Genomic DNA, 20,145 nt, shown 5'->3' on the forward strand with positions numbered 1-20,145 from the left:
TCAGGCAATTGCTCGGTGGGAAGGGAAAGGCTGAAGTACTAACCAAGGGGCATTAAGAGGCATTAGGAAAATATGTTGGACTTGTGATACCTGGGCAGAGCCTCATTAACGACGTCAAAAAGAAAAGATAAAAAATTTAATCATGCCAGGTGTTATCTCAGCCCATCCGACAACTTCACTTGGTGCGTTACTCCCATTGTACAGAAACTTAGACATGTTCACTCCCGAGGCCTCATGACTGTTCAGAAGAGGAATCATGTTCAGCCTACAGGTCTGAACAGTTTGCTTGCAGAGGTTTAGGGAAACCGCCTAGCACAGCGCTTCATCTTCCCTCCCACACGGTGTCGGTGTCGGGAGGGCTCACGGTGGCGCCCTGTTCGCTGAGCTCTGCCCCTCGGCCGTAAGTCCCCTGCTTCCTCCCGCCCCGCGTCTATCCTGGTTTGTCTTCTCCTGAGCCAGGGAGCCACGCTCTGGCCATCTCCAGCCACCCCCGCCCCCATCCCTGATGTCAGTCTAGAATTTCAGGACTTCCCAGTGGGAAAGAACCCTGGGCTTCTCTGTGGGGGAAAGCCTGAGTCCCTAGCTCCCGGTCGCAAACCCATGTCTGAGAGATGGCACCCAAGTCTGCGCAGCCGTTGAGAGCTCCTTTCCCTCTTCTGGGCTGGCTCTCGGGACCCAGATCACCTACATGAAACCGAAGCCTGGTGGAAGAGCCAAGGCCTCCTCCCTACCCCGGGTCCTCCGCTGTCTACTTTGTAAACATCTCTAATGCTTAAGACATATTAAGGTAGGCATTATCTCCATCTCATAGAAAAAAGAAATTGGTCCAGGCAGGTTAAATGACATTTTAGGTTATATATTAGATGACACAGCTAGTATATGGCAGAGCCAGGTTTAAAACTGTAGCACCAAATCTCTTGTGTGTTTTTTGGTGTGTTTTTTAACATATCTTTATTGATTTCAGAGAGAAGAAAGGAGGGGGAGAGGGAGAGATACAAACATCAATGATGAGAGGGCCACTGATCGGCCGCCTAGCCCGCAACCCGGGCATGTGCCCTGACCGGGAATCGAACCCCGATCTCCTGGATCCTAGGTCGATGCTCAACCATTGAGCCACGCCCGGCCGGGCTCTCTGTTTTTTGTATCGTACACTCTGCCAAGATCATATGGCAAGAGAATGATGATTTGTGATCACAGCCTAGGATTTCGACATCTAATTCACTATTCTCTCCTTTATAATGTGCGGGTTCTAAATAGGCTAAAGAAGACTGATATACATTCAGACACGCACAAACAGTTTTAAATACCCTATAGTATCAATAAATCATTTAATCCAAAGGACCAGTGTACTTTTAAGCTTTGTGGTTATTTTTGTGAAAATACAGTTTTTATTTTAATACCCTAACGTAAACCATGAGCACATTTGCTCTCATTAGAAGAATGGAGTGCCGTTCAGAATGTCGGACCCTATGGGAGATGTTGGATGTTTAGCAGGCCCCCACCCTGCTAAAGAGGGTCGTTAGCACTGTGGTTTTTGTTTTAAGGTGCAGAGGAGGCTCACAGTCGGCTTAGCTCCCTGAGAGTCCAGATTTGTTATAGGGAAATGCTGGCAGACGTTTTAGACTTGCAAAATCACCACCAATCCCAGTTCAGGCTAAATTCATTCTAAATTCGTCCTGCTGATTTAGATGTTTGCAGAGTGAGGAGGAGGGATGGGCTATGCTGCCCTTACTGAATGCATGCCATGCTCCAGACAAGAAGCTGACGGTATGTCCCTCCCTGGCTTTGGCTTTTGGCTGAACGCACTGCTAAGATTGAAGAAAGCCTTCCCCAAGCTCTGAGAGCCCCCTTCCTGCAGCACTCATTCGCTTGGCATTTCCCCTTGGATGCTTCAAAATGCCTGCCCTTCAAGGCCAGTGGCGTACCAGACCCACTGTGAGTGACCCTGATCAGCGGTCTCCAAGGCCCATTCACACAGTGGGACTGCAGCTCTCAAATGTCCTCTCGCTCCCTCGCCCTCTGAACCCTGCTAACGAAGGGACAAGGGCTTACCAAGCGACTTTGCACAGTTGCATTTGCTTTCTATATTCTTCCTGAAGAGGCCTCTTCCCTTTTTTCTTTCTGGTGCTGAGTCAGACTCCTCCAGCTTAGAAAAGAGTGCCTGCAGAGCATTTTCTTGCAAGGCTGGAAATGAGCCAAATGGCTTTGGGGCTGCCTCAGACCATCAGCAGGGGCCCTGGCTGAGCCCAGGTGGACCTGCAAGAAATTAACACGCTTCTTGCTCGGGGGTGGCGGGGGCCTGTGTCTCAGGGAATTGGCTCTGTTGAGGATGCCCAAGGCCCTGGCTCACAGTGGGGTCCTTGTGACATCTGGGATTCAGCACTGGCCCTCGTGGTGCTCCCGTTTCTAAGGTGATCTGTGCATGTCAGCGTGCTCAAGGCCCTGGCCTTCCTGAGCCTCGTGAGAGCCGAGCTGCTCCCTAGGGTGCCTTCCCACTCCGTTATTCTGATCTACATGAGATGCACAGCGAGTGGGAAGTGTTGATCGGGGTTAATATTGAGTAATTTTCTTAAGAGCTTGAGCATGTCATACACTCATTTATCAGTTTTTGAAATGACTCGCTTCGATGACATATGAAGAAGACTTCTATTTACTAAAGAACCTAAGGCATACAAGCCAGTGCAGAAGGATGGGACGACTTTTCGGTCTGTCCTGCAGCACCTCGGCATCGGGAGAGCTGGGCGCACAGCAAAGAGGAGCTCCCCAGGGCCGGCAGAGAGGAGCACTCCCAGGAGATCCTGCGTTGCGCTCAGGTTACAGTTCCCAGTATGGAGAACTGTCCTGAGGTTGCACAGGTAAAGAGGTGACCTGTGAAGTACTCAGCTCTCTTGAGCTTTTACACCAAACCTTGAAATCTGAGGCTGATCCATCACCACTGACATGTGCAGCCCAGAGTCTGACCTGGACCAACGGATGCCTCCAAGTTTTCAGTTCTCAGGTTTCTGGTTCATAGAACTATGGGCCTGACTGTCCAGTCAGCTAACAGGCTCCCAGTTGGAGAGACACACCTCCAGGCTTGGTGCACTGAGAAATGTCAGCTCCTCCCTGCTTTTAGGGTACCACCCCAACTGGGTGCCAGCTCCAAGGGCCAACTGTGCATCCATGAGGCTCCGCTGACCCGCAGTGGGCTGTGCTGGAGCTGTGTGCTGTGCAACAACTCTGTGTTCTGGTGCCCAGCTCAGGGCTGCTCCAGCCTAGACTTGGGCTCTGCTGTGTCTGCAAGAGAAAGCAAGACCATTGTCCTAGACAGAACTGCACTGCCAGTTGCTTGCTGGGAAGGCACTCAACTTCACCCTGGCTTGGAGTCCTATCTCCAGCAGTAACACTTGAGTAACCTTATCTCTCTGAGCCTCAGCTTCCTCTTCTGCAAAATATAAACTCTATTCTACAAATATTGAGTGCCTACTCCTACACAGGTGCTGCCTTAGGTACTGAAGATACGGTGGGACCAATGGGGACAAGATAAACAGGACCTGCCCTTGTGGAAACAAATCTCACATGGTCTTAGGAGGATGCCATGAGATCATGTAAAATGCTTGGCATCTTGTCTGACCCTGGTGGGTGCTCACTGCGTGTTAGCTCTAATGAGTTTTCCTCCTTCCAAAGACGGTAGACAACCTTTTGAAACATGCCCTATCCCACCTCAGTCTTTGCACATGTGTTTCTCTCTGTCTGGAAGACTCTTTCTTGCTCCCTTTGCTTAGCTAACCCATGTTCATCCATTTCTCAGGTTAAATGGTCGCTTCCTCAGTGTAGCACCTCCCTGACCAGGTCCTCTGTTGTGCATTATCATGGCAACCGGAACTCTACTTTGAGTTCTCCATCACTTTGGATATTACTACTTGTTTAATGCTGTAAACCTGGTGTGGTTACAGTCCATGTCTACTGAAGTCTGGGCACCTGCCTTTGAGATTCTCCATAAATATCTGACCATCCAACCAGCTGATATGTGAAGGAGATGTTCCCCTCTGAATGAAAAAAGTGCACTGGACCAGAAAGAAGAGAATCGGGCCCATCAGGAGCACATGGGCCCTTTATTTCCCCCCTCTTTTCCCCTTATATGAAAAGGAGGGACAGCCAAGAGATGATTGAAAAAACAAGCCACACTCTGGGCAGCCTCACACCTCCTTGGAAGCAAGCAGGTGGCCAAGTCAAGTGCAAAGGATGGCATGTTGGGTTCCCCACTGTTAACAAGCATTTATCCATTACCACTCAGGGCTCTGCTGAGAACAGGGCCATAGGAGTCACACCCTCGCCTATTCTCCCACAGCCAGGAAGCATGATCTAAAGGAAAAAGTGTTGTTTCTTATCATTGTAAATAGAAGCAGCTTGAAAAGTGAAATCCAAAGCCACATAACCTGAATGATGTCAGTGGCAGAAAGAGAATCATGTTGACTTTTCACTCTATCACCCCCTATAAAAGATGCCCCAGCCTCTAGGTGCCTCAGTACCTTGAGAAGGAGACCTAGGCAAACACAGTCATTTACATGGGACTCACTGGAAATGTTAGATGTTCTTGCTCTTCTGTCCCTGTGGGACTTAACGAAGCAGCCATGTGACCTGACTCCAGTGGTTTTCTATTGGCCAGAATCCAAGTCCTCTGGGCAGTGCTGGACTTCCATGTGCATTCCTGCAGGCCTTCCATATGGAACTGCATGGCGGTCCCCCGTGTCCCGCCTTTCCAAACCATCACACCTATGCCCATGCTGTTCTCTCAATCAGAAGTCCCTTCCTTTCATTGAAATATGGAAGATCTATCTATCAGCTATATCTATCTATCTATCTATCTATCTATCTATCTATCTATCTATCTATCTATCTATCTATCTATCTATCTATCTATCTATCATCTATCTATCTATCTCTATCTATCTATCTATCATCTATCTATCTATCATCTATCTATCTATCTATCTATCTATCTATCTATCTATCTATCTATCTATCATCTATCTATCTATCATCTATCTATCTATCTATCTATCTATCTATCTATCTATCTATCTATCATCTATCATCAGACCTCCATTTATTCTTCAAAACTAAGATGAAATATTTGTCTCTAACACTTTCTCTAACCACCTACCTTCCCCCAAGTTGGAATTAGCTGCTTTCATTCCTAACCCTTCCAACAATGTAGTGAGGTTATTTATACATTTCCTTCTCACTAAATCGATGACAGGAACCTTGTCCTTGTAATCCCCTTCACCTAGCATAGCGCCTAGCATATTGTAGGTGCAGAATGAGTGAAAGACAGGAAGCCAGGCATTGACAAACGGTGTCCTGGGACCAGTGGGTCAGCCAGAATGCCTAAGAGCAAGTGGATGTGCCAGGAACTACCAGTGGGTACTTTTGTGGACAAACTGTTAAAACAACGAGAAGTCGTTAGAGGCTTGTCTGCAAGGAAACAGCATGAGGAAGTAGAATTGTGGGTACATTATCTGAGGGTTTAATGGGTGTAGTGAGGTTAAAGGGTGAAAATCTTGTGCCCATTCTATAAATGAGAAAACTGAAGCATTAAGAAGTTAAATGTTTTACCAAAACACACAGCTACTAAGCAAAGAAATTTGGTTTAGAGTCCAGATCTGATCTCAGAGTTTGTACTCTTAGATACTACGTGAAAACTCCACCAAATCTGCAAACTCCACTAGGAACAGGGTGCTTTAGGTCTTCAGGGAGTGCTCTCCCAGCTGTGCTAAGTTTGACTCCAGAATGTCACTAACCCTCACTAGTCCCACCTCAGTTCCCTCTTCAAAAAAATGAGGAACAGCGAGTGCCTCGCCAGTGTGGCTCAGTCAGTTGAGTGTCATCCCATGCACCAAGAGGTCACTGGTTCAATTCCCAGTCAGGGCACAGGCCTGGGTTTCCGGCTCGATCCCCAGTAGGAGGCCTGCAGGAGGCAGCCGATCGATGACTCCCTCATCATTGATGTTTCTTTCTCCCTCTCCCTTCCTCTCTCTCTAAAATCAATAAAAACATATTTAAAATTCTTTAAAATAAAAATAAAAATAAAATGAGGAACAGTGAGCTAGGTGACTGCAAGGCCAATTTTAGTCTCTGTGGTTCTCTGTAGAATACAAATGGGCTTCCCCACCTGGAAATCAGCTCAGTCAAACATAAGTGCACTTGTGTATTGACCCTAAAAACTTTTTCACGGGTTGTAATCATGACTCCAAAACACAAGAAAGGCTGTGTAATACTATCTTAGCATTATTAGCCTTCTTCCCAAATGGGCATTTAAAATACGCTCAGGCACTGGAGTACAACTGCTGCACCCCCAGAAAGTGTCTGTTTATCTGAAGAGTCATGCTGAAGTCACAGCAGTTTCCGCTCGCTCCCCGTGGCCCCAGGGCCTTTACCTGCCTGGAATTCTGTATCACACTGAAATGAAGTTCATCAGTGCTCTACCCACACCTGTAGCACCCCACCCATCACATCAGCCTCAATCATGCAATTCTCTGACTCAGGCTGAATTTTAGGGTAGAATGCCTCTCTGGAAACGTCCGTGTGGCTCAGAATGAAGTCTGAGATGAGAAGTTCCCATCCGAACCACTGAGTAACATCCTGTTGTTGTTTTCATTAAATCTATGCAGCAGCCGCTTTGATTTGGCTTTATGTGGAATGATCTGCCCATTGCCATTTTTCTGAAACATTCAGAACAAGATACAATCTCATTATGGTCAGCTACAGAGTGGACCTTTCAGAGCATAAAAGAACATCTGTCCTCCATCTGCGTGCCTAAAAAATAGGACTTTCAATGGAGCACATTGTAGGACACGAATGCTTTTAAAGGGCAAGAAATGCATTTCTCGCTAAAATCTCAATAAACGTGTCTAACAAAATATTTTCATCTTACGCACTGCTTTTCGTTTTATTTTTTGTTTTGTTTTCTGTTTGTTTATTTTTGTTTTTTCCACCACCATTTATTCCCTCTATGTTTCACACAGTGCTTTTCAAAGAGGATTTCAAAGGCCACTGGAGCACAGCGTTTAATAAGAACATAATCTCTGGGATCAGCTAGACCTGGTTCAAGGACTTGTTCTGTCATGTACTAGCTGTGTGATCTGGAAAATGATTTAACCCTGATAATTTCAGGCTCTCTCAGAGACATAAAATGGACAGTAATAGTACCTGCCCCAGGAGACAATGTTTTCAAGGAGACTGGCACATAGTAAAGCGCTAAATAAACATCAATTGTTCTGCCTGCTTTGGGAACACCTGTTGTTAATGCTGCAGGCAGAGTGGCCTGATTCCCGATGCGGCTGAGAGAACCAGAATTTGCGCTCCACCCCCTACCGCTTCCTAGTTGTGTGACCTTGGGGAAATCACTGGATCTTTCTCAACTCAGCTTCCTCATCTGTAGAACACAGAAAATAAAAATTGCTAACTAACCAACCCTGAGGTGCAAATGAGGTGATTTGTGTGAACTTTGCCAACTGTTAAACTCTGTATGAGTGCATTATTTTGTTATTGTCAGTATATGGACTGAATGTCCTCCCAAAATGCATATGTTGAAACCTAAACCCCAATGTGATGTTCTTAGGAGCTTGGGCCTTGGGAGGTAATTAAGTTTAGATGAGGCCATAAGGGTGGAACCCCGATGAAATCAGAGGAAACCAAGATCTTGGATTCCAGCCTTTAGAACTCTGAGAAATAAATGCTTGTTGTTTAAGCCACCCAGTCTGTGGTATTTTGTTATAGCAGCCTGAACTGACGAAGACAATACCACCACCAAAACTGAATTTTTTTTTTTTTAATCCAGGAATTTTTGTTTACAAAAATCTTATGTTCTCAGTGATTATAACTGATTTCCACTTAGCCATAGTTGTGAGGATTCTGGAGATGCGCTAAGGGGTTGGATCGCTTACCTTCTGCAATAAAAGATCACCATCTCTTTACGCTGGTCTTAGACTGACCTCTGTGAACATTTAAAATATGTCCTGGTCAGAGACTCTGTGTCTGAAGCAGTGCCGAGACAAAGAAGTGTTTTTTACTATAGCCTCTGGGTGCTGTTTTTAATGTTTTAATTGTTAGTTTTTCAGATTTCACCTCCCACCCCTTCCTAGAGCATTTAAAACAACTAGCAATGCAACTACTCTTCACCTTCCTGGATATCTAATCCCTTCTGCCTTTCTCCAAGGGTGGAAGTTGTTGGGCTTGGGACTCTGATGTCAGCCAGACTTAAGTTTGAATCCTACCTTCTCAACTTTCTAGCTGTGTTACCTTGGGCAAGTCACTTAACTTTTCTATAACCTCAGTTCTCTTATCTGCAAAATGGGAAAGGATAATAACCATTTCCCAGAGTTGTTGGGAAATTTAAATAAGACAGTACATTTAACATTTTTAAAGTCATATCTGGCACCCAGTGGGTACTCACCAGCTTCACCTTTCTTTCCTTAAACTCTCTTCTTACCATTTCTTGCTCATGATACCTGATTATTGACACCTCTCTGAGCCTTGGGTGAGATGACCCCTAACAGAGCCGATAGCTATTGTGTGAGTCTGTAAGAAAGTGTCCCTGGGGAAACTCTGATCAATATTCCTAATTAAAACTCTTGCTTGAAGTCTTTACAAACACTTGGGGCTTTGGAGTATCTCAGTAAAAACAATAGATGCCTATTGAATATACTTGCTAAATTGAGCATTTGAAAGTTTATAGGTGAGAGAGGATGAGGTAGAGAGGAGAGGAGAGAGGGAGCCCTTGAATAATCACGGATTATCTCGGGTGTTTGCATAAAAAACTGGTAACTGTGTACTCTTCTCATTTCTTTTTGTATTTTCTTTTCATTTTGTATTGTGCATATATTAGCTGTTCAAAAATTACTTCAAAATTTCAGTGATGTTGGAATAAGTTCTTGATTTAAATACTCCAGAGTTCTCTAATACTTTGAAGGTTGGTATAGCTTCTAAAACTTTCTAATATATAGACAAGGGAAATTGTGGCTTTTGAAGCTGAAAACCACTGTCTATTAATAGCCAGAAGAAAAGATTCTAATCCTGTGGCTACTTTGCCATAGAATATCTTGAAAACTTTTCCTCAAGATTTGTAAAGCAACCAAGCACTGTTCAATGTACATTTCACACATCAATTCAGGTTAATTTCCACAACAATCTTATGAGTGAATCATTGTTATTCTTTTTTTTCTCTTCCTGTTTTAAAAAAATTTTTTTTTAAAATATATCTTTATTGATTTCAGAGAGAGGAAAGGAGAGGGAGAGAGAGAGATACAAACATCAATGATGAGAGAGTCATTGATCGAGCCCCCAACCCGGGCATATGCCCTGATCGGGAATCGAACCCCGATCGCCTGGATCCTAGGTCAACGCTTAACCACTGAGCCACGCCCGGCCGGGCAAATCATTGTTATTCTTATTTTACATATTATAAAATTGAGCTGCTGACACCATCCTAACTAGCTAGTGAGAGCTGAGATTCAAACCTATTATGCTCTTTTGTTTCTTTTTACAATTATTTATTGAACAATTTAAAATATTTTTTAAAATTTAGCATACAACACTCTGTAAATTTAAGGTGTATAGCCTGCTATTTTGATACATTTACATATTGTTGTATGATTGCCATTGTAGTGACATTTATCACATTACACAGTCATAATACAATATTGTCTATATTCATTATACTGTACATTAGAGCTCTATGGCTTATTTACTACTTGCCATAAATTTGTACCCTTAAATATCATCAATCTTATCCCCTGGTAACCACAGTTTTAATCCCTGGTGGGTTAGGGTTTTTTGTAGTTGCTGTTGTTTCTGGGGTTTTGGGGTTTGTTGTTTTTTCAGTCCAAACCTGTTATAGGTTTATTATAAGGATCACAGGACTGGTACAAGGAGTAAATAAATTAATACACTTAAAGTGCTTAGAACCAGTATTATTTGGAGTAACCCTCCCCATTAAGGACCAACATTAATATTCTGGAGACAGGGAGGAAATTTGTAGGTTAGAAATATGATCGAGTCAGCAAAAGTGTGTGGACCCATTTTAATAAGCTGAAATGTAAGTTAAGGTCCCATTTATTCTGTGACTAAGAGCTCTATCTTTTTCAAGATAGTTTTTCCTTTGTGTTTATTTCCTATGTGTACCATTTCCCAGAAGACCTCCTGCCACCAGTTTTAAGTTGTGTCCCCCCTGCCCAACATTTTTATGTTTTTCCATCACAGAGATTTTTAACATAAAATCAGAGAAAAGTAACATTTTATTTTATTTTAAATATATCTTTATTGATGTCAGAGAGAGGAAAAGAGAGGGAGAGAGAGAGATAGAAACATCAATGATGAAAGAGTCATTGATGGGCTGCCTCCTGCACGCCCCCGACTGGGGTTTGGACCCGCAACCTGAAGGGGAATGGAACCTCTATCTCCTGGATCCTAGGTCAATTTAAAAAAGTGACATTTTAAAACGTAGCCATTGGGATTGACCACTCACCCAAGCAGAAATGCTGTTACTGGATCTTCCCTTCATGGTTTTCCCTGGGTTGTGTTTCTACCTGTGGGAGGAGAGAGCAGGCGAAGCGGGGCCCTGCAGGGCAGCTCACCATTCCAAGTGCTCAGTGCATCAAGACCCGCTGAGATCCTCTGTTCCCAGCGTGCACAAGAATAGCAACCACATAGCTGCCTGCTATATAAAGCGAAGGAACGAGTACTATCTGAGCCTGCCTGCCTGAAAATACACCATGTTTCTGCAGGCGAGTGTCAGGCTTGCAAAAACATAAAGCAAGAGAGGGAAATAGCTCCCGATTGACACCAGAACGGCACTGGCCAATATGCTAGCCACTCGTCACATGTGGCTAGTAAGCTCTTGAAACGGGGCTAGTTTGAACTGAGATGTTCTATAGGCATAAAATACATGCTGGATTTCAAAGAATTAGTTAAAAACAGAACAAACTGTATCAGTATTTTTATATTGATTACATGTTGAAAGGTAATACTTTGGCTATATTGGGTTAAGTAACATAATTACAATCAATTTCATAGCTTTATTTTTATTTTTAAAAATGTGGATACTAGAAAAATTAAAATTACCCATGTGGCTTGCATTATATTTCCACTTGGTAGCGCTGCTCTAGATTAAAGTCTTAACTTTTCCTTGATCTGATACTTAAGTCTCCTGTACCTTAGAAACAGTAATATATAAAGTGACTAAATTCAAATCTAGAAATAAGTGCATTGATTCTGTACTTACTAAGAGTACAAAGACTAATAATACAGAGTTCTTCTCCTTAAGAAAAAGAAAGGGAAGGAACTAAGATTCACTGAGTCCTAGTTGTACCAGGCCCTGGGCATCCTTGCCAGCTAGATATTATCATTTCCACTACACAACTGGACTCCAGCTTCAAGCTCTCTCTTGAAAAAGAAAAAGGTGTTGGGGTGGGGGTGTAGTTTCTTGAAACTGATATAAGCATAGGCATTCTCTTCTCCACGATCCTTCTACACCTTTCTTCATAAATACCCTCTTTCCTACTCTAACCTGTGTTTTTGTCCATTCTAGCTGCTGTAACAAAATACCATGGATAGGGTTGCTTATAAACAACAAACATTTATTTCTCATGATTCTGGAAGCTGCAAAGTCCAAGATCATGGCGCCAGCACAGTCGGATTCTGGTGAAGGACTTCTCCTGGGTCACAGGCTGCTGACTTCTCACTGTGTTCTCACCGTGGGACAGCAGGGAGCTCTCTGGAGTCGCTTTTATAAGAGCATTAATCCCATTCACACAGGCTCCACCCCCACAACCTAATCACTTCCCAAAGGCCCCACCTCCTAATACCATCACGTTGGGCATTACAATTTCTATATATGAATTTTGGGGGAACACAAGCATTCAGACTCAAGCACTGTGTAACTTTCTCAAAGGGACCAAGTAAATAGGCAGGTGGATGTGTGTTTCTTTATTGTCCGTTCCAGGGATAAGACCTTTCTTCACTTTTAAATTTGTGAACCTTTGAAATCCTATGTGATAACTAACTGCAAGGAAATAATAATAAAATAATAATAATAGTAATAATAATGCTAAGAAAGCATAGAAGCTGAATTATTTACTTCTCAGTCATCTCGGCTTCTCATCATATTGCATCAGCAGAGGTTACTCTTATTTTTCTTGAAGACAAAGCAAGTGTTCTTTTAGATTTATTTCACTTGGTAAGTGCTGTTGTTTGGTAAGTAGCAGGTTTTCATCTCATCCATTTGCTTTTCTAGCTGGCATCTCAAAGTTTGCACGTTGGAAGCTGAATTCCAGACTTGCCGTTCCTCCCCGCCTGCGCCCCTTCCACTATCCCCGGCTCAGAAAACGGACACTCCCTTCAGCCTGCAACCGGGCTAAACACCGTGGAGGAAACTTCCACTCCTCTTATCCTTTCAGCCAATCTGTCAGCCTGGTCGCTCTACCTTCAAAATAGCGTTAGTAGCTAGTATTTAACCAATTCTCACCACCAAATGCCACCTCCCAACATCACAGGGCCTCCCCTCTCTTCAATGACCGCAGTGGTCTAACTTTTCCCCCCTTCAGTCTACTATCAATACAGCAGCCAAAGTAACCCTAACGCAACTTAGATCATATCTCCTCTGCCCAAAACCCTCCACTATGACAGTGACCACAGTCAAACGTCTTTGATGGTTCCCAAAGCCCCATAGTCATGGACTTCAGCCATAGTGGACTTCTTGCTATTCCTCAAAACAGTGAGTCCTCTCCAAGTTCGAGGCCTTCATCCCAATTGCTCTTCTCCTACTATCTGCCTGGCCCACTCTCAACCCTCTTTCAGGACTTTCCTCACCTGCCTCCTCTCCAGCGAGGATTCCTTGGCCAGGGCATTTTAAATTTGAAATTGCCCTGCCCAGATACTCCCTTCCTCTGCTTTATTTTTCTTCATAATTCTTATTGCCAGTGAACATATTACACCTTCTACTCATTTGTTTTGTTAATTTCCCCAAATAGGATCTTAACTCCACAAAGGTGGGGATCCTATTTTATTCACTGCTATCATCTCAGTTTTTAGAACAATGTCTGCCGCAAAACAGATGGTCAATGAATCATTGTTAATGACTGAATAAAATTTTCAGATGAGGTACAGAGAAGCTCGGTTTTAGGCCAAGGTCACAGGACTAGTAAAATCAAGGGTCAGGATTAGAACTCAGGCCCTGCTCATTTCACTCCCTCAGCTGGTTCAGGAGATGAGAGGGCTCCTTCTCCAGCCATGGGAGCTGGCCAGCTGTGCTGTGCAGCGGGGAAGCACACCCAGGTTCAGATGTAAATGCCGCCAGAAGCCCTGAGCTGGAACAGAAACCACTCTTGGCGGCGTGGATGACAGTCTCTGAGATTAAGGAAAGTAATTTGAAGGCGTATGATGACGCTTTCCAGTTTTAGGACTGGCTTTAACTATTTTTCTTTCAGCTGTCGCTTTCTGGGATAATGAATGTACCACATGTCTGTATCTCCAGGTTCCCACACAGATTAGGAAACTAAAAATGCCCCACGATGAAAACAGATTTCTGCTTGTTTCCATGGAAAAGCAACTGCCACGAAACCTTAGGATATGGGAGGGAGGGCGGGTTCCGCGCGAGGTGTCCTCCGGCGAGGGGAGGCACTCTGCCTGCTGTCCAGCCTCCAGTCCCCAGCTGTGCAAAATGCGAGGCTGCCCACCCTGCTGGTGGCAAGAAACCCTGTAAAGTTCAGCACATCTTACCCTACTCCTTTCAGCGTCCACCACCACGAGGCAGGGCTCTACACTCCAGGCCTTGGAGTGGTAGGTCCTCGGCCAACCATGCGAGGAGCAAGGAGCACCTTTAGTGACAAATAGACACTTAGCAATGCAGGGCCCAGCCTCTTCCTCCCAGCATGGTTTCAGCACATTTTGAATCTTCTAGGTGACCTTCTGGTGGACAGAGAGATGCACAATAAAGGATTCTTGCTGGAAGAGTCACTGCTGGCTACTAGAAACTAGACAAAATTAACTCAGGGGAGTGGGGGGAAGGTTCTGTGAACACAGCCAAGTGTGCTCCGGGCAGCTTCGTCAAGAATGTCTCTAGGAGGCTGTGATGATTACTGGTTCCCGCCTGCCCCAGAATTAGCACCAATTTGCCTAAAAGAGAGAATGCAGAGAGAAAAAGCTGCAGAGAGAGTTCAGGGTTGCCTTGCCAGTGGCAATCTCTGACTTGTCTGGGGAAAATTTGTTCAGTAGCTTACTCTACCCTAAGTTGAGGGTTGATTAACTCAGCCACCCGTGCCACCCACCCCCACTAATTGAGGGGAAAAGATAACTTTTCTCCGCTTTCTTACCCCAGATTGTGATTTGGGCATGCCAGGGTGGGACCCAAACCTGGACACTCAGCCCTACAGTCGAGTGCAGAGTTTTAATCTGGAATGAGACAGCTTGTTCTCTAGCTTACTAGCTATGAGACCTTGGGGAACTCAGAGCCACGGTTTGAGTATCTGCAGAGCTGGATGACAGTCTCCTCCTCAAGAAGGCTATGAAGATGAAATAAGCTAACTTAACCTAAAGCACTCACACCAAGCCCAGCGGACAACAGGTACTCAGTGCCTCATGGCTTCTCTTTTCTTTCTCTCTGTTGCTGTTTTACAGCCAAACTGGAAAACAGACAGCTTGGTGAGCAATAAGTAGACAAACTTCCCTCCCATAACCAGTAGCGTTACCAGCACCAGCAGCTTAATTCTCAGAATTGCTACAGAGGTTGCAGGCAGTGGAGAAGATTCCAAATCTTTGCACATAACATACCCATTTACTTGTAACACTTCAGCTAGGATTAATTGCCTTGCCTAGGAGGAATGGTTTTCAAAGAAAGGAAGTGGGGAAGGACACATTATCTTCTGCAAAAATAAACTATTGGTAGAGCCTCCTTGAATTAAGACCATAGGTCACAATGCCTTGCCTTGGGCTAGTCAAAACATTTTGACTCCTCTTATCTTCAAGTGACTCACAGGCGTGATTCTTTAGTGTTAAGTCATCCTAATAGTTGTATGTAAGCCAAATTAGAGGAAGCAGCATTATAATTTTATGGCCCTGGGGAGACTTATAGTAAATCAGCCCATATATAATAGTTATAATATATCAAAATCATGCTTTTGTGACTATAGACTCTAGCAATAGCTACTCGATACATCTCTGCTGTTTTTACTCCAACCCAATTCAGACACGGACTACCCAGAGTTGGTGCAGACTCCACAGGTTAAGGGCAAAGATCTCCATAGGACTGCCCCCACTTCAGATGCTAGCCACAAGTCTTGGGAGGTCCCCAGGCCACCCACATTTCTGGCCAACTGGCTACAAATTCAAGGGTTCCATGACACACTCAGATTTTATAATTCACTAGAATGACTCAGAGTTCATGCAAGTGCTATACTCATGATCACAGCTTTATTATAAATGATACAATTCAAGAGCAGCGAAATGGGATGCCCAGGGCCAGGCCCAAAAGAAATCGCAGAGCTTCTGCATACTCTTCCTGTGGGGTCAGGGCATATTACCCTCTGGGCATATCTATGAGCTCACCAACCAAGAAGCTCCACTGAGCCTCAGTATCCAGAGTTTTTATTGGGGTTTCATTACACAGACATGGTTGATTAAATCACTGGCCACAAGATTGAACTCAATATCCAGCCCCCCAACCCTTCCCTGGGGAGGTCAAATTGACCCAAAGTTCCAGCACTCTACTCACACTGTTGGTCTTTCTGATGTCCAGCCCCCATCCTGAAGTTATACAGAGGTTCACTTGAGTCGCCTCATTAGTTTAACAAAGACATCCCCATCACTCAGGAAATTCCAAACATTTCAAGAGCTCTATACCAGGAACTAGGGACAAAGCTGTTTTTTACTATACTATGGTCTCCTATTATCATTTAAAAATCATCAGGGATTTTAAGTTTAAGCTTTATCCTTTGGGCAGTGGGGGGTCACTTAAGGCACGTTGAAATGATCATTTATTGAGCAGCTGCTGTGGGCCAGCCATTCCTAATAGATGTGTTGAGAGCTGTACTTTTGGAAGATAAATTAGAGGATTGCGTGGAGGGTGGCCTGGATGAAGCTAAGACTGGGGAAGACTGAGAAGGAGGCAGTAGCCCTGTGTAACCACAAAGTGAGAGCTAAACTAGGGGCACAGAAGTGGAAATGGAAAGGGAGACTTGAGGGAGATTTTTTATTTAAAGTGTTGTGTCCTTTACAAAATACTAATCATGGGTCGAGAAGTTAAAACTACCTGAAGAGTTCAACTACTTTCTAAAGACATCCAAGTAATAGAGAGAAAGTGGCTCCTCGGTGATTAACAGAACTTTGTATTTTAAACGTGATGAATCTCAGAGGGAAGGGATGGGTGTGGGAAGAGATTAACCAAAGAATTTATATGCATATACGCATAACCCAGACAATACAGACAATAGTGTGGTGAAGGCCTGGGGGGCAGGGGCGGGCAGGAGCGGAGTGGAGAGGGGTCATGGGGGGGGAAAGAGGGACATCTGTAATACTTTCAACAGTAAAGATAATTTTTTTAAAAAAGTAACATTAAAGATCTTAATATTTTACCTCTTGAACAAACTTTAGAGCCCCTGTCCTTTATTAATGTCATATTCCCAATGGTTCTTCTGAACAAAAATGTTGACTCCCCTTGTTTTTAAATGGAAGACCTGTTTCTGTTTTAAAATAAATGTTGTCATTTTTTACCTTTCAAACAGCCTTTTAAAATTTGTTCATTTTTGAGTACAAGGTCCTTCCTCCCCTTGTAGATCAGACATTCATGAAGGGGCTGGGGGATGTGGGATGTATCCCTGCATAAGTCCTGTGTAAGAGAACCTGTGACACTGCAGTGTTAAAACTAGCTATTTCTTTCTGCAAGCAGATTTCAGTTAACAATAAAAGTAATCTCGGAATTCTCAGTGTGTACTCTTTTTTCATGATAGTAACTTAAACAGTGAACCATTCATATCCATAAGTTCTGCAATATGACAGGTACTTTAGATTTTTTAAAAATAATAATTTCATGGGTTTAAATGGGGGGAAATATAAATTATGGTTATTTTTTTAAAATATGTTTTTATTGATTTTAGAGAGAGAGGATAGGAGAGGGAGAGACAAATAGAAACACTGATGAGAGAGAACCCTGGATTGGCTGCCTCATACATGCCCCCTACTGGGGATCGAACCCAAAACATAGGCATGTGCCCTGACCTGGAATCAAATTGGTGATCTCTTGGTGCATGGGACAAAGTTTAACCAACTAAGTCACTCAACAGCTAGGGCAATTATGATTATTTTAATGTATCATGGGTATAGTAAAATTTAAATACAAGTGAAATAGTAAAAAATATATAGTTTATTCAGGCAGTAAGAACTCATTATGTTTACTTAAAAATTATTATATATCAAGTTATAAGATGCTGATTTTTAAGAAAATTGGCAACTAGCTGCTCTTCATGTTTGTCAATATCCTTTAAAAAATCTTGAAGAATAGACCACTCCTTTGACATTATATTCAAATAATTAAATCAACAAATATTTTTGAACCTTAACTATGTGGGGGGGGGAAAAAAAGTAAAGTGTTAAAAAAAAAGGAGGTATAATTACCTGTTTAATTTTAATAAAAATTAACATTTATTGCACGTTTATAATGTATCAGGCACTGTGCTAAGGCACATGTATTAAATTAATCCTGACAACCACACTATACAGTAGATACTATAATGTTCCTCATTTACCTATGAAGAAACTGAGGCTCAGAGAGGTTAAGTAACTTATCCAAGTTCTCACAGTTATGAAAGATAAAATGATGATTAATTACTGTAAGAGTTTACAGTAATGAAAGTGTTAGAAAAACATCATAGAAACAGGATTTGAATAGGACATTTAAAGACTGATGGAAGTTGAGAGGAGTGGCGAGATGAGAAAAGGGAAGTAAGAAATTGGAAGATGGTGTGAAGACATGCACAAAACCAAGGAGGTAGGAAAGAGCAATAAAGCCACCAAAGGCAGGTGCAAATTTGATTAGAGTGTCCCCTCAGTAAACAAGTGCAACATTTAGAAAAGTGATTTTGCCAAAAAACGTTGGGTCCGTAGGCATTCAGTTATCATATAAGTTACAAAAACATGCAATAGACTTAAAAATAAATGCAAATCCAGATAAATGCAAATCCTTTTAGTTAAGGAATTACACTGCTTCTGCGCAGCTACTTGCGGTCTCACAAAGATCAGGAGACGGATTCATACTTGCTTCTCTTACACCTCTAGGTTCACTCTAGATTTGAGATGCAGGAAGGCAGAAAATTCCGCTCACCACTTGGCTCTTCCAGGCCTTACCAGGGAGAGAGAAAAAGAACCACCAAGCTCCACAAAAGTCGTGCAGCAAAAACCAGGCTGATCCCTTCATTTGCTTGTGAAAACGGTGGCAGCGGATGTAGAAGTGCATCCTGCCCTCGCATGTGAGACTTGTCCCACCCTGTTCGTCTTCAGTGGCCGGCACACTGCACAGATCTAACATCGCAGGGAGTTCTGTGTGAAACCTTCCTATCACTAGTTTTCAGAAATCCCTTTGCAGTTTCAGAGGCTGGGCAGCAATCTACAAATTCTGCATATTCAGTGATTTCCTCCTCATTCTAAGGAATAGTCAAGCCAAGATTTTAAAGTTCTTTTTCCCCTTAAAGTCCTCAAAGTCCCACCCACTGTTTCCCACTTACATGCTCTTTGGGAGACTGGCTAGGGTGAGCTGCCAGTCTGATTTGAGGAAAAGCATTGTGATGGGATTATTAGTCTAGACAGGGTCACAATGTGCCCATCTGGGGACTGGCAATTGTGGGTGACTTGGGGACTGGTAATAATACCACTCCTGATCATGAAAAATGAAAGCCTGCTGCCTGGCCGGTGTGGCTCAGTTGGTTGAGCATCGGTCCATGCACCAGAGGACACGGGTTCGAGTCCCAGTCAGGGCACATGCCCGGGTTGCAGGCTTGATCCACAGGAGGCAACTGATCGATATTTTTCTCTCATCGACATTTCTATCTCTCTCTCCCTTTCCCTTCCTCTCTCTCTAAATGAATAAAAACATATATATTTTTTAAATTAATGCTTGCCCAAGGGAAAAACTAATAACATTAAAAAAATATTGTTGCCTTTTCCCCCTTCTCCGGATACAGACTTAAAGACAAACATCATGATTTATTTTAGATTAGTTAATAATTTTTCAAATGCATCTTATGTTAGGAGTTTGAGATACATTAAAACCTTATGTGGAACATTTCGAGATGGAAATGTGATTAGAGTGTCCTTAACTGGAGTGTCTCCTTACTCAAAATGAGCTGCGCAATATTTACCTTCTCTGTTAACATGGGCTGATGATCGACATAATTAACCTTTCATGGTCCTGAAATACTTTCCTTATAGAGAAATGAAGAACAGAACAGTATATCTGGGAAGATAATAGTCTAGAGATAAAACTCCAAAGCAGCAAGAAAATTGATATTTATTTCTTAAGCATTTCGGGGGGGGGGGGGAGGCGGGGAAATCACATTTTCTAGCAGTTTAAAAAATTCTGATGTTATAAGGCAGACAGGTGGTGGTAAGAGTGTGGGCTTTGGAGCCAGGGTGCCTGGATTCCATCCCAGGCTCTGGCACTGACAAGCAGCATGGCCTTGGGCAAGGCACATTACCAATCCGTGCCTCAAACTCTGCATCTGTGAAATGGAGACAATGATATACCTACTTCATAGCGCTGATACAGGGATTAAATTAAACAATACAAGTAAAATGCTTTAAGCCACACCTTGCAGAGACTACTCAACAAATGTTAATTACCCTGTTGTGGTATTCCATTGATTCACTGTCGCAAGTTAGCAGCCTGCCTCTACAAACTTCCAGGCCAGGTTGCTCCCAACCTGATTATTGTTATATTCTAAAGTCCTTGAAAACCTTTCAAGCAGAAAATGTTTGTTTCAAAGCAACTGGTGAACAGCATAATTACAGAAAGCATAATTTTGAGTTTGGGTTTAGCCAATGAAATCAGTTAATGTGAAATGATATCGGATCAGATGTAAATAGACTGCTGTCAGGAGCATTTTACAAGCTGAAGAATAT

The sequence above is a fragment of the Miniopterus schreibersii genome, assembly GCF_964146895.1.
Source record: "Miniopterus schreibersii genome assembly, chromosome: 8".
Taxonomy (NCBI): domain Eukaryota; kingdom Metazoa; phylum Chordata; class Mammalia; order Chiroptera; family Miniopteridae; genus Miniopterus; species Miniopterus schreibersii.